Source organism: Simochromis diagramma, unplaced genomic scaffold, assembly GCF_900408965.1.
Source record: "Simochromis diagramma unplaced genomic scaffold, fSimDia1.1 OVJJ01000321.1, whole genome shotgun sequence".
In the NCBI taxonomy this organism is placed as follows: domain Eukaryota; kingdom Metazoa; phylum Chordata; class Actinopteri; order Cichliformes; family Cichlidae; genus Simochromis; species Simochromis diagramma.
In genome coordinates, this window is record NW_024386772.1 from 9,327,279 (window position 1) to 9,342,566 (window position 15,288).

The following is a 15,288-nucleotide window of genomic DNA, read 5'->3' on the forward strand; positions in this document are numbered from 1 at the left end:
AATAATACAAAAAAATCTGTATAGGTCATTTACACTTCCTCTTTCCATAAGTCTGTAAATTTAGACATCCTGTCTTTTCTTTAGAACTGTGGGAAAACCCCCTGAAAAAGCATAAATGTGATTATTTTTGGAAAGTTTTACACTTTAAAAGAATGGAAACTGCGCAAAAATAAAGGAGGAATTAAAATACTGTATATGTGACTTCACTGTTGCATATGCAGTTACATTTTGCTACAAAAACAACAAAAAAATTACCCAAACCCTCTAAATCAGCTGAAGAGTGAAGATTTTTATTGGTTGTTGGCTGTTAGCCGTCGTTATGCCCACACATACACATGCACAGACACATCTTAAGGTCACCAGCACAAAGATTCACACCCACGCACCATCGGCTCTGTTGCTCTGTGTTTTCATAATTTAGACCAAATGTTTAAAGACCAAAACTGGACCATTTTTTGTCCCTTCTGGTTGAATTTTTACACCAAATTGATTCAGAAATGAAATATGTATCATATGGTTTATGTATTGGGATTGGGTTTTTTTGTTTGTTTGCTTTTGATTCATTATCATCTTAACATCAGAGAAAAGGAATGTGCCCATTTTGGATTGTTGATTAAGAACATGTTATGGCACAAAAGAAGCCAATATTAAAAACTGGAATTTCCCAGATTTCACTTTCAGTTAGATCTTTGTGTATGTGTGTGGTGTCTGTGTGGCACAGTCTGGAAATGTGGGATACTCCCAGATAAGCATGTGATTTTCTAGAAACTGAAAGAAATTTGTCCTGTCACACTAAAGGAATGGATGTAGGAATCATTTCTGAGTCAGTTTAAGGTGATGAACTCTTTTGGGATGCATCCCCTGCATTAAATAACAAATCACAGCAAGAACAGTGAATCTGTGGGAGGCTTTAAAAGCAAGTAATCACATCCTCCTTGTGCTCTTGGGACCCACAGAAATGTTTAATAGGAACCAGAACAATATGTTTTTGGTTAAGGGCAAGTGAGAAAAAGCAGCTACGTGCAGCAAGTTGTCTTTTAATCCAGTGTAGGTCAAAGGTTATTTGAAAGGTCCATTAGGTTGAAGCAGAAAAGATAGAGGAGGATATCCAAGAAGGAATGCTCTGAAAGACAAACAACACACTCCAGTGAAGAAAACAAGCATTGAAATTCCAGTCATGCTGCAGAAAAAGCAAGCAAGGATTACACCCCCCTCTGTCTTCTTTTTTCTCTCTCCTGGAGGTTTATACACATATCAGACTTAAAAGGCTGCTATTAAAATTTCACTGGACTAATACTGGTCTCATTCCAGCTTGATTCTCTTGACAAATGGTGTGTGTTTCCCAGCAACAAAGTCCATTTGAAATCCAAGCTAAGTGCTGCCAAACCTAACAGAAATGTTCAAACGTTTGTGCGGTTCACTTACATTTCATGAAGCCACGCTGTGATCGCTATCAGTTTCATTTAATAAGCGTACTTCCTGTTCAAGTCTAAGAACGTGCAGGAACCACATTCATCAGCTGGCCTTGAAGGATTTCAAGGACACTGAGATTAACTGGACTCGGGCGTTTACTAGAATAAATCACAGAGCAATTAATGGCGTGACAAATGTTCGTGAGGATGATGTGACAATGTTGGCCTTTTTACTACAGCTTGTTATAAAAAGAATGAATTTTCCAGTGACAAAAGGGAAGTGTCCGTTCAAATTTGACAAAGTCCTAAGGAAAAAGGCACTTGACTGTATCCTGCAGTTTTAATGCCAGTCCTGTACTAACACCCAGGAACTGATCATATATCTTACCGCTGACAAGATGGCATTGTTCTGTTAGAGAGAAATTCCATCAGTTCTTTTGGAGACCAGATGCACTTTCCTCACCCCGTTATAAAACCGAGCAAGCAACCAGTGTCCATCGACTTCATTTGTGAAAACACAGAAAAACAACAGAGACATTCACAGTGCAACAATATCTCCATTTACTTACTGAAGCTCGGCTTATTGTAACGTGATCTTGGAAGATTCATGAGTCTAACAGAGGACCCTCTGTGTCCACAGATTCCTTGTTTCTCTGCTGGCATTTTCTTCTTTGGCATTTTCTTTACTTTGTGCAAGACACATTGCATCAGTATCAGGGAGACTGGGGAGACAAAATTCCCTAAAATTCTTTGTTACACACATAACATCAGATATGCCCTATCCTGACTGCAGTATAGAGTAATTTTATCTTTCCTGCTGGGAAATTCATGATTAGGTCAAACAGCAGCTTACTCATCTTGTATCCAGTGTGGAAAATTCTTCCTAACTTTATCAGAATCTCAAAGCAATTTCTGACTAATTCTTACAACTTGTATTTGAGAATTAATTTGTCACTGGAGGAAGCAGTTTGTCACTGTTTCCACTTTGGTTTTAATACGCTTGATTTCTGCGCAAACTTCACTCTTCACAAACTGCCCTACGAAAGTTAATATGCTACATGCCACAGTACTGAGAAACATCAATTCCCCTGCCAAAGATTGCATTCTTTACCTCCTGTGTGTGTACTTTTGCAAAAGATATTGTATATATTAGGCTACATGTGATTGTAAACAGACATTCTTGGAAAGACTCCCAGAATTAGAGGTTATCCAAACCTTTTGTAGGTGAATACTGAAGTTAGTCTGCAAACACCCAGCCTTAATTTGAGCAAATCCACTTTATGTTTAGAGTACCATTAACTTCAGGATGCTAACATTCTGATTAACAACTGCAATGTTAACTTATGCGGTGTCTCAAATTGCATACTTCCACACTTACCATTTTCATTGCATTCATACTGTAAAATACAGCTGCATGACGTGCACTATGAGTACAAGTGTGGTGCCGTCAGAGTAGTCAAAAATGTACGTTTGGGACATAGACTGTATATAAACGGTGGATGTGTGAAACCCTGAGTCTAGAGTATTGTCTTTGTGTCTTGAAACTGGATGTGACGAATGAGGAATGAATCTGGCTATGTCCACACTAATGTGTTTTCGTTTGGAAACGCATCGCTCTCTCTTTGTTTTGGCCTCCCGTCCACACTGAGACCGCGTTCTAGGAAAACGCAGCGTTCTGGAAACGCTCTCGAAAACGCATACGTTTGAAAACGTATGCAGTGTGGACAGCGAAAACGGAGGCTTTCTAAAACGATGATACATGTTAGTCATATGATGCAGTCATGTGACCAATTAAACTAGTGGAGGGCATTACACAGTTGTTTTGTTTGCTCTCAATTTTGACAGCCCTATTAAAGATTAATATCAGTTTGTACATGCTTCAAATAGCTTTTCTTCAAATTCTTTAACTCTCAATCGCTTTTGCAACTTTGTACTTTTGCGTTACTCGCAGCAACAACTCCACCTCATTGTTAGTCCATTTTAAAAACTTGGTGCGTTTCCTCAACATTTTAAGTAAATAAGCAGCAGACAGAAATGAGGCAGGTCGAATCTTCTTGCGTTTCACGCATGCGCAGTACTAGAACGTAAGTGTTTTCGGTGCACAACTCTGTGAAAATGACTGAAAACGCTAGTGTGGATGCGGAGCGTTTTTAGACGAAAAAGCCGTTTTCAAATCTATTCAGGCTAGTGTGGACGTAGTCTCTGAGAGGGGTACAGAGGGCACGCTCAAATGGTGTCGATATTTGAGCGTGCCCTTTAACTATAACTGTCTATTTTTGACAGATAGCTGCTGCTCCTGGAGTCTGGTTTACGTCTCTTCCTGTTTAAAGAGAGTTCATTCTTCCCTCTGACCTCAAGCGCTTCCTTATAGGGGATTTCCTTGTTAGGGTTTTCTGTCTAATAATGTAAAGTCATTACCTTTCAATTTAATGATTCCTCGAGGTGTGAGTATGATTAAAATAAATTAAAGCAAGGTAGGTCAGATAACCTGCTTTAACCTCCTTTTTAACTTTAATGATTGTTAGTTTGAATATGATTTGAAACTGTGACTGTGACCACAAACTCACCAAGGACAGTGTCTCCTGAGGTCACAGTTAGAGGAAATGAAGGTTCACTTACTGTTCGACTTCTGTCCAACTGGACTTCTTTTTCACATTTTGAGCTGCAGAATTAAAGCAGGTTTAACATGAAGCTTTGGCTTCACTTATCTGACCAGGTAGCTATTGTCCAAACTCTGTCTTTTATAAACTGATTTTTTGGGGGGAATGCTGCTCACTTCTCAGCATTGGTGATCATATGTGAAGAACAGCCATCATACTTCATATGAAGTAGCATGGTTGTTTGATTGCTGTTTGGTGTGTGTGTGTGTGTGTGTGTGTGTGTGTGTGTGTGTGTGTGTGTGTGTGTGTGTGAGAGAGAGAGAGAGAGAGAGAGAGACTGTGTGTTTCCATGTGTCTGTGTGTTGCAGGCAGGCTACAGCAGAAGATTTTGGTAGTGAAGGTGTATTTCTAGCCTCTGCACCGAGGCTTTAGGGTTATTTTGTGTGACCTAAAATGTACTTCTTGAATTTGAAAACCTGTAAAATCTTAGTTCCTGTTCTTTTCTGTTTGTTTAAACCTAACCTTAAGGCAGTGGAAGCTTGGTGGGAAGTCAGTAATTTTATTTAAGATAAGATAAAAGATAAGATAAAACTTTATTAATCCCTCAGGTGGGTTCCTCTGGGAATTTCTTTCTTTTTGTCCATTTCTGTGGTTAGACACGGGGCCTATTTTGTAGTATTTTTTCATGCTGTAGCTTTATTGCTTTTTGTTATTTGTGTGTAGAAAGAAAGGTACTTATGTTTGCTATTTTCACCTTTGAGGCCCCAGAAGGCTGTTTTTCTTCTTTTTTCTTCTTTTTTATTCATGTTTTCATTTCTTTATCCTTTTGTTGTTGTTATTGTTGTTGTTGTTTTCACTGTTACTTTGTGAATAAATGGTGACTCTGTGATGTATATTCTGAAAAGTGTTTAGTATTTTTGAATTAAATTTTGTAGGTTGGTAAGACCTCACTTTTACACTATTTCCTGTGACACCCTGGGTAAAGGTTGTACGTTTTACAAACAGTCCTCTGATTGTACAACTAAACTAGAGCACAAAACCACTAAGACTCAAACAGGCCAGTCACAAATTACACTTGCAAAGGAAAGTGTGGGGCAAGTGATGCAATGTAGTGCAATTGAGTGCAGCGTCTAGCTTTAACTTAAAGTCTGAAAGCTGAGAGGAACAGAGAAGCTGAGAGAGAAAGAAGACAAAGCAGTCGACGATAAGACTAAAGACTAAAGTCCTCAGTGGTTCACCCGCGTCCAGTGCTTCACTCAACAATGTGACAAAAGCCTAAATGCACTTCAATGAGTGACTCAAGTCGAACCTAGCAGATATTTTGTGGGAAATGAGTCTCTTATGGAGTGAGACAACAATAACAAAACTGGGGAAAACTGTCATCACTTTACATTAGTCGGCTATAAACTGTGTAGATAAGCTCCTGCTGAATTACTTCTGAAATAGTAGAACACAATAATAAAGCACAGAGGCTGTTATCTACTGTTTTAGCATATGCATGTGATTTGTTGCTTGTCTTTTATTTGCCACAGTTTTATCTTCATTTCCAGTAAGCGCATAATTTCCCATATTTGACTTGAGGCATCTCTGTCCTGTCAAAATCCATACATTGCGCTGGTAAGTCTGCATACAAGTGGATATACAGTGGGAGTTTATTGTTTTAGCAGGCTAACATTTCCCAATTATCAATTAAACTGTATAAGCTGAAGCTGGAGTGTCAGTAGTTTGGACCCTTGGACCGTCAAAGCCATTAGCAGCCATATGAGGTTGATTATAATCAAGAAAAGTAAGTAATTGATTCTGGCAGATTCTCTTATTGGGATGTTTTGGTAAAACATACCAAAACAAGCTCGGTCCAACAATCAACGTGAAGATGTAAGTCTGTCACATGTTAATGAAAGTCTTTTAGGATGTTAGATAGGAAAGTGTAAACGTGTAAGTGTGCAGGAGCCAGATAACAAACAGGAAGTCATTAGTAGTAAACAGGCTTAATGAGTCCGTAGAGAAAAGGCATAAATCTGATTGTTAAAAGCAGCGCGAGAAGCAGTGAAGGTGGACTTTTTCTGCTTCCTGGATCCCATGTTTGGATCTTATTCACGGTTAAAACTCCTGTCTGTTATCTACTAATTATCTTTTTTTGTTTCCTTTAGTAATCACACTCAGTCCACTTTTCCACCCTCTCCACTACCTGTGCTTGCTAATGAAGGCAGTACATCCTGTGCTTTGAGCTTTTGCTGAGCACATTTGGATTATGGCCTGTCTGCTAACCTAAATCCTTCTCTTGTCTTGACTTCTTTTGTTTTAACTTACTCCACCCTTGCTTTCACACCATATATCCTCTGTCTGCTCCTTTCTCCCGTGTGCTTTAAAATGCAACAGCTCTCTTCACTTGGAAATTAAGCAGTGTTACTCAAAGCCTTGGCTCAGACCAAAGGCCTCTTTTCAGAGTGATGACATTGTTTCTTTATTGTTTTGCAATGATGGGATGCCTGCTGTCCAGCTGAGTCAGGGCAGAAAGCTTGTCCAAGAACAATCTTCCTCTTCCAGGCCCCTGTTTTTGCTCAACTGTTTACCCACAACTATCAGAGTCAACCAAAACACTCCTAGGTGGCTCAGGAGAGATGAATTTGGTGATCTGTCAAATCACTTCTGCTGATTACCACAGAAGGAATGAAATGTTTTAAAAAAGACCCATATTTAGATTTCTTACAATGTCACACAGATTCCAGAGCAAAACCATTTCTTTCCCCCTTTTTTTTTTTTTGAAATTTCTCTTCATGTGAAATGCATTTTCTGAGAAAATACAAAGCACGTGTAGCAAGAAAAATGTGTTTTGACAGCAGGTTTCACTCCCTCTGTTGAGGGACAATCTATCTGGGCCCGGTGGACCCAGTAGAGGATTGTTACTCTGGAACTAAGCTTGACATCATAGACACATGGAAATGTTTATCATCATTATAGTGGGGATAGATAGACAGATAAAGAGCTGTGACAGAAGTGCATTCAGTTTCCTCTATGCAGTCATTTTTTTTTATCTACAAGCCTTGAAGAATTTTAAAGCGCAGAAAACTTTGGTCGACTCACTGCAGCCCCAGGTTGTCTGTTTATGCATTTATTTATTTATCTGGACTTTGGTAACTTTAGACTCTGGGTTTAGGAGAGGTGTGTGCAGAGGATGCAAAAAATGATGTCATGCAGTCTGGGATTTATAAACTGTAAATACTTTTCCAGCTGAACGGCAAATGCTCTGCTACATCATCTGGGTGGAAAGACCATCAAACCCTTGGCATGATATTCTCCAGCAACAGATATGTTTTATGGGTTCAGATGCATCAACAAGGAGAATGGGGAACACTGCTGCAAAAAAGTCTTGAGTCTCCTTTTATTTCTTTATATTTTGCAAGAAAAATGGGAAAAAGGTGCAGCAATTTACTCAAATATGTGCAAACATACATGGAAATACAATATATAAGGTAAATAAAACCAAAGTTTGCATAATTCTAGCAAGCATTAAAGTCAATATTTGGTATGATTGTCTTTATTTTGCAACACAGCTTGAACTGAAGTAGTTCTCAGGAATAGTTCTCCAGGCAAGGACATTCACTCTTCTTGGATGTTGACTGCCTTTTGTTCTGTTCTCTGTCAAAGTGATCACACACTGCTTCCTTAATGTTGAGGTCTGGGTTCTGGGGAGACCAATCCATGACTGATAGTGTTCCATTGTGTGTTTTGCTCTCCGGGTATGCTTTTACTCCACTGGCATTGTGTTTGGGAACACTGTCATGCTGAAAAATTAAGTTGGTATAAATCAAATGTTTTCCAGATGGTATTGCATGGTGGATCTAAATCATACCGTACTTTTTTGTGTTCAGAAGTCCAACGCCACTGGCTGGAACGACAGATTCTCCACTGTGTTTTACAGATGACTTCCAGCTGGAGACAAAAATTTTCTTTGTGTACATCAGACATCTGTCATACCAGATATGCAGAGCTAACTGCTGTGGCAACCTCTCGTGGCACGGCAGCAGCTGAAAGTAGCTTGCTTGCTAGGAATGTTGTACATTTGTCTCGACCTCCTCTGTGGATACTGACAATGATTTGAACCACAAATTTCAAATATGGATTCATCACTCCATAAGACCTGTTGCCACTGATTTTCATCTCAGTTGTTGTGTAATTTGGCACAGCTCAGTCTTTTTTTTCCCAGTTTCCCTTCCTCAAGAATGGCTTCTTGGCTGGCACCCTTTCACTGAGACCATTTCTGATGAGGCTTCAGCAACCAGTACGTGGATCAACTGAAGGACCACATGCATTTCCCAGGTCCTGTGTGAGGTCTTTGCTAGCTAGCTAGCTAGATCACGTCAACATCAGCAGTTTGACACTTTCAAACTGTCAAACTGTATTTTTTTTTTTTGTAGGTTAAACAAAAACAATTGTAACAAACAGCTTGTGTCACAACAAGCTGCAAGCAACAAAAGATGCAATTTAAAACTGATTCTTGGCTAAGTTTTCTGTTATGTGTAGACCCAAACCTGGCTCATTCCTTGAACTAACTGCCATTTTTTATGTTCGAATGATTCCTGGGTCAGTGTTAGGGTTAAAAAAAACATTCAATGGAAAATGGTCAGAAAAAGCAAAGAAGAAAAACTTTGAGAGACCTTAAGAAATTCTATAACGATTGCTCAAGAGCACTTTAAAAATTACAAGAAAATCTGGCTGCTTGGAAGCAAAAAATAATGAAAAGATGAGTTCCTCAATACCTTTGCACAATATTGCATGTGAATTTTTAACTGTTTCATTTATTATTGCTGAATCTCTACTGAATATCTGTTAACCAGCTCACTTTAGTCCCTTTATCTCTGGCTCCCTCTGGAGCCACAGCCAACAAAATAATAATGAATGCCATTATTAATATTATTATCCAGCACTTTACATGTCTTCACTGTGAATCACACCTTAAATATTAGATTTTTTTTAACGAATGGCTACAGTTATACAGATATCTCATTTATAAATGGTTTCCCACTGTTTTACAATACTATCGGAAGACACAACTCTAAATCCAGACCCATTAGTCAACACTAGATGGCAGCAAAGTGTCAAATCACCACCGCTCAGAAACACACTTTGTCCTTAGCAGCTGAACAAATTTGATCCCCTATGGCTGTGCAGTAACTTGTGGGGCTGACATGGCTTTTGAAAAAGGTGGAGGAGGGGAATGCAGTACTTATGGAATTGGGAAACATCTGCGGTGGCAACCGCAGCAACCATATACTTTCATAACAAAGCCCAAACCCAATTAGGAAAGTCAGAATCAACTGGTTAGAAAGATGGGATGCCCGTTAGTCAGATTAAAAAGATGCAAAGACAGAGCGACTGTGTTTCTACTAGAGAAATTTCTAGAGAAATGTTACATTATCATCCAAAAATGGCAAAAATATTACTCAACCTGCTGGTACATGCAGTGGAGTTAGTAGGAAAAGCTCACATCTCAAGTAGCTTCATGACCTATGTCAAAGTCTAAAGAAAGAATCTGCAAGCTTTGGCTTGATTTGTATTCATACTTTATCTCTGCGTAACAAATATGCTTTTCTTTGGAACTTATACCTGCAATTATTACAATAACTGTACTGTAAAAGTTAAATATGTTATGCTATAAATTATAGCAGGAGAATTTATCATTCTAGTTTTTAAAAAGTGTTTTTTTTAATAATTAAACAGAATGCCAAAGTTTGAAGACCTTCCTACATGTGACTTTTTACTTTCTTTTTAGTTCTATCTTTCTCCAAAATGCCCTATCTCTCTGTGCGTCAGCCAGTGGTGGGGCTGCTACATAGATTATTGGTTGTATTGTGGTGGGATAAACCACAAAACTGACAATTTCTCAGACCTTTGAAATGGTAACACGGTAATCCTCTGTTTGTAAGAACGTTAAACACACAGATTGGCTTTCACTCTGTGGTTTAATTTTAACCTGTTTGTTTTGGGTCGTTTCCAGCGTGTGCTGCAGATGGACACTTTCTCACAGAGATCCTCGGCCTGGAGCTTTTTTCTTCTCGCTTTAGCTCACTCGCTCCTCTTTTGGTTTTAGTCTAGGGATCACTTGGTCTGCACCCTTTGCCCGAGCCATGCTGGTGCATTTGAGTGATCTATCCTTTATATGGTGCAAGTTGCCAGAATAACAGAAACACCCCAAAGCCATCTTTGGAAGTTGTCCTGCATCCCTGATGGTTGCATTCGTCATCCAATCACCGCAAACCTCTATAGTAAAAGAACATAAATGAATAACCATGACTGGAAAAGTTCCAACACTGGTTTTAATATTGTTTTTAAAAAATATTCCCTGAGGGACTGTGGCTGTCTACCATGTCTTATACTGTTTTATGGTCTGTACTGCGAAATAGATAGGACCCCAATGATTGGCCATTCAGCTTGGAGTAAAGTATGGAACATAAAACTGAGACTGTGACAGAGGATCATTTAGTGGAGCTCATAGGGAGAGAGAAATGGAAAGATGGAAACACAAGCTAACTCAAGAGAGTAGCCATTGATTTTTTTATACCAAGACTCATTTATTAAGACTCAGAAAAAGGAATAATATGGCAGGTTTGCAATAAGTTGACAAGGAGCAGCTGACACAAGATACTCAGCCCAAGGAAGCTGATATATGAAATCTAATAGTGTTCACCACCACTACCCATTTGGAGAAAGAACAGCTGCAGAGGACTTTGTTATCCTGTTTGTAAGCACACCTTCCTCCCTCCACTGTTACTAGGATGTCTTTTTAAACCACACCCAGGTTTCTCATCAGGAATTCCATTTGAAACCCCGCTGATCAATGCAAAGAGAAGACAGCTGACCGATTACCCTGTGAAAGGGAAAGGATCCTGAGGTCTTTTTTGTATTCTCTATAGGAGGTTGAAAGGTCTTGTGACTCCCCTCCCTTCCCCCCTCAAAGGCCTCCTGGGCACCATTAACACCATGAGAGAGGGGCACTGACTTCCAAGGTTTGGTAGGCCAGAGAATACAGCATCCCAACATCTGGAAGGCATTACGCAGTTGCTGCCCGAGGGTGAAACACGGGGAGACGATGACGGGGGAGTTAGTGTGTTTGTGTGTATGCGTGTGTGTTTTGCAGAGAATGACTTAATTGCACTGATTTGTGAGTTCGATTTTAAAACCGGGACTTCTTGAGAAATACTCGGAGCTTAATGGGTGGCACTGGAAACAGTAAAAACGAAACAAAGGAGATAGAGAAGTATAGTGTACTCTTTCTATGTGTGTATGGGGTTGCTTATGGGTGATTACAGCCTGTATGGCTCTTTGTTCGTGTGACTTATTTGAAGACTGGGTCTTTCAGTGCGCGGCAGGATGTAGAGCCCTGGACCCTTGGCAGAGCAGCTCCATCTGAGCCTGGTCTCAAACAAGCTGGCTTTGTATATAAGATCATCATCCTGCCCCCTCCCTTCCTTCTAAAAACCTTACCTTTTGAGCTGCAGGCATTGGACACCAGGTGCTCACTCTTGTTAGCCTCACAGCACTTCGATGCTGCCACTTTAAGTACTTTGACCTTCACTGGGACCAAAATCAGCCCTCTCTTTAATCAGCGCTGCTCTAATATTAGCTGGGAGACAGTGAGAGACAAGCAAGCTGTCAGGGACCAGCACATGATACAGTACCACACGTTATCGGCCCTTGTACAATATTATAAGCGCAAAATGCTTTACTGTGGCACATGATGGATGTAGAAAGCATAACAGGCTGTCACGAGGCTTGCTAAAGGCTGGTCACAAATGAGGCCAGCCTCAGGCTGATGCAGCGTGTTTAGCAAATAGAGTCCAGATCTTTATCTGCACCCAACAGATTAAAGCTTAAGGTCATATTTTACATGGAAGCTCTGCCTCAAAATAGCAACTTGCCCGTATTAATGAAAAACAGACCATTTTGTCAGACAGCTGAGGAACTTGTTTTTTTTGTTATTTTGTGAATTTTTCCTGGCTGCGCAGCATTCGCACCCCCACCCCCTTCGTCCAGTTTTTTAAGAGAGAACTGAGTCCTCTCCATAACACATGCTATTGCTGCCAACAGCCTCAGGCTCGTTATAGACAGACCCTGGATGGTCTTTCCCCCTACCTCTCATCCTCCTTCTCTACCTCCCCCACTAACCTGTCATTCACTCCTCTCCCTTCACAGCACGTCCCGTTCCTCCTTCTGGTCTCTCTTGCCTTCAGTCGGCTGTTATTGCGCATGCATTTCACAGACACTCCCACTGAGACCAGTGAACTCATGAGCGGGCAGGAAGTCAAAGGGTTCAAGTGCCTCCTGTGAGAGTAATCCCACACATCTCTGTGTATTTGATTCAGGATAGGGGAGCGTTGCGAGGCCATGGGGGTGTGGAGTCCCCACGCTCAATACTTTCTCACTATCAGACCATGCCACATCATCATTGTCATCACATGGCCATAGCCTTTGGCGTACCTACCCTGGAAGGAAGACATTTTCTGGGGGGCGAAAAAAAAGGCTAAATCCAGGTGTCTCTACTTCCCAAACTCGGAATAGTTGCAACGTGGCAGTGGAACAATATAGAGGAAGAGCTCACATTAGAAAAGAAAGACAAGGAGCGAAAGGAGGTTTTAAAAAAAAATGGTGAAAGATGTTATGTGTGGTTAACCATTATTGGTCATAGTGCTGTGTGATCATTAACAAACAAAGACAGCCCTGTTGCCCCATCTACTGTCCTATATCAAGAACTAATCGTTAATTTGAAACATCAGGGACACACAGCTGATTGGTGGCTTTTTCCCTGAACTGGGTCAATGACCTTGACTGTTTGTCAGTCCCTTCCTGCCAAAGTTCTGTTGCCTCAACAAATTACATCAGTGAGAATATAAACAAGTACGGCATTAACTCCTGCCTGGACACACCCGCCTGGTGTCATCACTAATACCATAAGACATTATTACTTTGCGGTTATCTTGCAAGATTTCAACATATCTTTCATTCAGTGTGTTGTATTGATATTGTAAAAGCAGACAAAGTCACATTACAGTGTGTTATTACACTGTAACAACCAACTATATAGTCCCCAAACAAACTTTTGAAATGTTCAGACCCCGATAGCGTTAATGCATTGACCCATCTCTATTTCATGTAACAGGACTACGTGACATGTGAGTACATGAAAACAGCAGATCAATGACACACCAATTAAATATGCCCTGGAGCTGTATCATCCAATCACAAAGGCTCACAAACGCACACTACCAAATGCAAATGAAAAGTGATAATCATAGCCTGGGCACAGCAACAACAGTAAAATCATTGCAGGCATGTCCAACCCACCTAAACATTGCCAAATAAAACTACTCAAGAACAGATCATGCATCATGACAGATTGCTCTAGGCATTGATCTAGCCTCCAAATTCCCCCTGATCTCAATATGACTGAGTATCTGAGGGATATGTTTGAACAAGCCTGATCCTCTGAGGCCCCAGCTTGTATCCTACAGACCTGCTGCCAAAGTCATGGTGCCAGACACTACACGACACCTTCAGGGGTCCTGTGTCCATGTCCTGACATGTGAGAGATGCTTTGGAAGCACAGGGGGAAGATACACCATACACAGTATCGTGCAGGTGGGCTTAATATATTGTTGGTGCTTGTTCTTTTGCTCATTTAATATTGTTTTCAGTTATGAACTGCTTTCTGATACATATTTCCTTTTCCAGCTTTGCTCACAAAGCCAGCATCTATTAATTTGTTGCTGACATTAGCCTTGGCATTATGCGACTACCATCAAACAAAGCTAACAGAAGACTTGCTATGTTTAGTAAGTAGAAACACAGATGTTTTGTTCTCTTGGGATCCTCCTATTTTTCTCTCTGCTCTGTTTTAAAGCTGTTTGTGGTTTTTGTGTGTGAAAGGAACAGTACACACTGTTGTATGAAATTAATTGTTAATTCTTTGGCCGTATTTGTTAAAGCAACAATTCAGGTGAAAGTTCTTTTTTTCCTTTCACTGATTCAGCCTGTATTCAAACCTGCAAAGGTAGATGCTGCAGACACAAAGTAGCTAAAATGATTGCTTCTGTAATCAACAGCTGAAACTTGTGATGATAGAATATGACACAGGATGTTACAATGGTTGCTGAAAATTAGCTGTTTATGGTTCATGAGCCGATATGTGCTGAAAAGCAATTCAGTTTTCTTTTGTAAATGAGGACATTTCCAAGTGACCCCAATATCTGAGTGGTTTTTGTTTCACATCCTGTATATAACTCTGACTCCTACACGCTTCCACAGAGCCATAAGTTGCAACACGTTTGTTAACACTTTGTGCTGACAGTGCAGAAAAACCTACCCTTCCATAGAAGTGAGTGTGTGCCTGGGCTTGGCCGCTCCAGGCTTGTAGAGCACAAAGAAGTAAACACTGCCAGAAATCCCAGAGCAATCCCTTGGAGAAAGAGAGAAGCCCAGAGCAGCTCACAAGATCGGGCAAAAATCAAATGTAAGGGTGTGGATTGAGCGTGAGTGTTTGCACACGCTTTTTTCAGGGGATGGTGGGGTTGAATGACTGTGAACTGGGCAGCAAGACAGCTCAGTTCATCAGCGATCTTTGCCTGAGGGACATTGACGGGTTTGTGCCCAGATGTGTGGGAGGAAGACAGAGCTGAACAGTCATATCCAGTGTTTGTGAGTTTTTTCCACATCTTCAGACATGGTTCATTCTTGTCAATAAATCTGCCTTTCCATGCACTTGGCGTCAGTGACCTGACTACAGATCGTATGCAGATTTAAATAGAAAAGAAAAATTAAAAACAGAAGGAAGTATTGGATTTTTATCCCAGCCTTATCTTGCAGGAAGGAGACTATAGTGATGAAATGAAGCAATTTAAACAGCTCCACATGTCTGTTAGGAGCAGTGTCACCAGGCCGTATCACAATCAGGCCTCTTTGAATCAGATGTGCTGTCAATGTGGAGGCTCTATGTGTTTTAAGAGCCTTTTTTCCCCCCGTCTGACTCTGTGCCAGTATTCATACTTTGGTAAAACAGAACATTCAGATAGAGACACCAGTGAGACTGGGAGGACATTCACTGATAAACTCTGAACCCTAACAGTGAGAACATTCAGACTTTGTAGCCAGGGATGACATTCTTTCATACAGCAGCCAACACATCACCTTGGTGCCTCTAAGCCTATGCTTTCGTCATTTGGTGGAAATCTCTAGTTATGCATGTACTTGGGTGCAGAAATGTACTCACACTCTGTCAAAAA

At 40.5% G+C, this 15,288-nt stretch overlaps 2 long non-coding RNA genes across 2 annotated transcripts; both read right to left on the reverse strand.

The window, feature by feature from the left end:
• Window positions 1–7,560: 7,560 nt before the first annotated feature.
• On the reverse strand, window positions 7,561–9,044 carry LOC120743820. The gene is made up of 2 exons (XR_005698270.1): window positions 7,871–9,044; window positions 7,561–7,797 (listed from the first exon to the last, which is right to left on the reverse strand). It is a non-coding gene; the product is annotated as an uncharacterized LOC120743820 (long non-coding RNA).
• A 2,460-nt stretch (window positions 9,045–11,504) lies between these two features.
• On the reverse strand, window positions 11,505–13,423 carry LOC120743817. Its single transcript, XR_005698269.1, has 2 exons — window positions 12,179–13,423; window positions 11,505–11,636 (listed from the first exon to the last, which is right to left on the reverse strand). It is a non-coding gene; the product is annotated as an uncharacterized LOC120743817 (long non-coding RNA).
• Window positions 13,424–15,288: the final 1,865 nt, after the last annotated feature.